The sequence below is a fragment of the Microtus ochrogaster genome, linkage group LG8, assembly GCF_000317375.1.
Source record: "Microtus ochrogaster isolate Prairie Vole_2 linkage group LG8, MicOch1.0, whole genome shotgun sequence".
Taxonomy (NCBI): Eukaryota; Metazoa; Chordata; class Mammalia; order Rodentia; family Cricetidae; genus Microtus; species Microtus ochrogaster.
Window position 1 is genome coordinate 20,164,826 of NC_022033.1, and position 3,875 is coordinate 20,168,700.

Genomic DNA, 3,875 nt, shown 5'->3' on the forward strand with positions numbered 1-3,875 from the left:
GTTCAATTCCCAGCAACCACATGGTGGCTCACAACCATCTGTAATGAGGTCTGGTGCCCTCTTCTGGCCTGCAGGCATACACAGAACATTGCATACATAATAAATATTTAAAAAAAAAAAAAAAAAGAAGGCAGCGTCAACTTGGTGGACTTTGTCTGCATGCACCCTAGCATGTTCCTAGACTTGCCAGCGCTCCTCAGGGAGAAAGCTATTGGTGAGAATCCTATAAATGTCATGGAAGGTGAGGTTTGGAATTCGTTAATAGAGGTGGAGGAATTAGCAGGATAGGACCCCAATCCTTTTCCCATCTGAAAGAGTTTGCTTATTGAGAAGGGGACATGTACCCTGACAGAGTCATCCACCCTGGTGACTTCCTGCAAAGGGAAAACCATGGCCAGGTTAGGCCCAGACGGAGGTAGAGATGGTTCCACGGTGGAGCAGGAATGAGCACAAGGAGGACTAAGGGCTGCCAGTGGGCTGGGAGGGAATGCCAGGGAGATTTGATTAAGGTGGCCTGTTGCTGGAGAGGGAGAAGGGAGGACCAGAGGAGCCATTGGAGAAGGAGCTGTGGGTTGAGGCCGATAGTGGGAAGCTTGTTAGCGGGACCAAAAGTGGTGGAGGAACCATCCGGTTCAGGCTTCATGGCTAGGAAGAGCTGTGGGGGAGGGGAGGATTACAGGACAGGAAGAACAGAGAGAGGGTTTGGAGTGGAGATAAAAGAAAGCCTGGACGTATGGAATCTCTTTCCATTTCTCTTATTGCTCGTAATAGCTGTAAAGGTCCCAAGTGTTGGCACCTAGGGTGCCGTTAGGCAGTAATTTGGATTGGTTATCTCAGGGATATTGAGGCCAAATTTGATTGCAAAGTGAATAAGTTTAGGGCCCTTCAGGTTGGATGCCAGGTGGAGAGGTAGGCTTTCTAGGAGTCATCCCAAGGGGAACAAGAGAGTATGGAAGACACCTTTCCCAGGGATGCCCCTTAACACTGAGTCATGGGGGGCAGGGATTTCCAAGTCTCTGAGCTCAGGGTCAAGCCAGTGCCAGGGTGTTTCTCCCTTGGCCCCTTTACCCTACATTGCTGTCAGCTTCTTACAAAGTCATTAATCCTACCATGAGCTAATGACCTCTGTAGGGAACAGAGTAAAATCCTGAGTAAATGTATATTGTTGACATGGGCACAGCTATGCTGAAGACTTCAAGTCTCAGTTCCCTTGCTTTCCTCACATACCCAGGCTCAAGAGGAGTGGCAGAGCTTTCCTAGGGGGGTCTGGGTGTGCGCGTTTGTGAAAACCTGACCAGTGTGTGTGCAAAGACTGCCAACTACAGCTTCCTCCTCCGGGATATTTACAATTGGGACTGCTCCCTGCAGAAACAGCCCGCTGAGACTAGCTACCCCCTCTCTCTTCCTGTCCCTCCCCATCTGTGCCTAATAAACCACCCGCTAAGGTTCCAGGTAGTGACACCTGGTCCCAGCTTCCAACTGTGTCTGTGTAACTGTCCTTTCTTAGTTCCTCTAGATGTGTGTTCGTCCTTTATCCACCAGCTGACCCTAGTCAGGGCTCCAGGACCCAAGCGGCTCTGGTTGCCAGCAGTGCACCTCCCAGACCTTAGTTTCAGATACCATCACATTGGGGCCAGGGTTTCAACATCTGGGATGGATGAGTACACAAATATGTATTCCATACTCATCCCATCAATCCCTGAGAGGAGGTATTGACATCTCTATTATAATAGTATATTTGTCTAGTTGCAATTTCATCAGCTTTTGCATCATCCATTTTCAAGCTGTTATTAAATGCACAAATGCTTAGGGTGGCATCCCCTTTATCCTTAGCTTTTTACCATTACAAAATGAACTGTTCTAACAATACTAATATTCTTTTCTTTGATGTCATTTTCCCAATGGTATTACCCAGATTGGTTCAGTTACCATTTTAACTCCCTTAAAAGAAGAAGAAAAAAAAAAAAAAGACAGAAAAAGATAGTCTCGTGGATCTCAGGCTGCCCTGGAACTCAGTAAAAACAAAAACAAAACAACCAATCAAATAATAACAACAACAACAACAACAAATCAGCTGAGAAGCTGAGAATGATTTTAAACCTCTGATTCTCCTACCTGTCTTCCCAGTACCGGGACTACAGACACGTGACTCACGGCTTCATACACGCTAGGTAAGCAATCTACCTACTCCGTTACCTTCCCAGTCCCCATTCTTTCCTTTGAAACTACTTGTTAAAGTAGTTTCTTGTTTCTTCCGGGCAGCATGTAACTGGGTCTTGCTTCTGTTCTACTTGCATTTTCTGTGATTACGATATGTCTGAGTTTAGGGTATCACATAGCGGTTAATCCTCCACGGATTAGTTATTTTTCATTATTTTTACTCAAAATGTCATTTAACTATAATAGATGGTGCCCTTACTGAAGATGGGTAGAGACAAGTTACTTGTCTACAAGTGCTTGGAGTTAGTTCATGAATATTCTTAAGTTTTACAATTATACCAGGAAGCCAGGACCATGAACATTTTAATCAAGTACTGAGATAGGAAGACCATCTTTAAAGCTAATCTGGGTTGACTGGTCATCACATGACCAAGGAAACTTTTAAATTCCCATTTCGAAGCATTCAGGATTTCAGGACCAGATGTGGTGGTGCACATCCGTAATCCTAGAACTCATGAGGCAAAGACAAGAGAATTAGAGGCCAGTCTAGGCTACATAATAAGACCTTGTCTACAGACTCCAAAGTGGGGGTGTGGCTCTAAGAGAAAAAAAGCAAACCATTCAAGGGGAAAGAATGGTCTTTTCTACAAATACTGCTAGGACCAGGAAACAAAAACAAAAATTGACCAATAGGATTGTATCAAACTTCAAACAATCAACGAAAGCCTAGAGAATGGGAGAAAATATTTGCAAACTATTCATCCAGCAAGGGATTAGTGTCCAGAACAAAGAGAAGTTCAACAACAACAGTAATAATCCAATTAAAATTTGACAAGTGCTCTGGATAGAATTTCTCAAAAAAAAAAAGTAAGAAAGAAACCAGTCTCCAAAGTAATTAATATTATGAAAAAAATCCAACATCATGTGTCATCAGGGTACTGTAAATCAAACTCATGAGCTGCCACTTGAACAGTCAGAATGACCCTTACAGAAGAGAAAAAATAACACATGCCTCCAAGGATGTGGAGAGAGGGGAGCTCTTAGCCACAAAAATTAGTTTATTCATAACGGGAAACACCGTGCAGGGTTCTCAAGATAGGGCTGGTAAGACAGCTCAGCAGGTAAGGGTGCTTGCCACACAGGCCTAGAGACCCAAGTTCAAGTCCCAGAACCCACAGGGAACCAACTCCACAGAACTGTCTTCTGACAGGGTGCCATTGCAATGCTCCTACCCATCTACAGCACATACGCATGCACACAGTAAGAAATACAATTATTTAAAAGGATTGGAGAGATATCTTAGTGGTTAAGAGCACTGGCTACTCGTCCAAAGGACCTGGGTTCAATTCCCAGCATACACATGGTGGCTCACAACTCTCAGAAATGGATGAAGTGTGTGTGTGTGTGTGTGTTGTGTATCTGTGTGTGTGTGATGATATGTCCACATGAAAAAACAATTACTGCTCATATGCATATGTGGGTGGCAAACCACTGACCTCAGAGATGTAGAGAACAGAACAGTGGCAGGAGGGCTGGGGACAGATGATTGACAGGTTTGGGAGCTCAGTCGGAACAGAGAATAACAAACAGTTCATGTTCCGTGACATAGTACAATGACTATGATGGACATTTTATTATATGCCTCAAAATCGCTAGAAGAGAATTTCTAATGTTTTTAACACACACACACACACACACACACACACACACACACA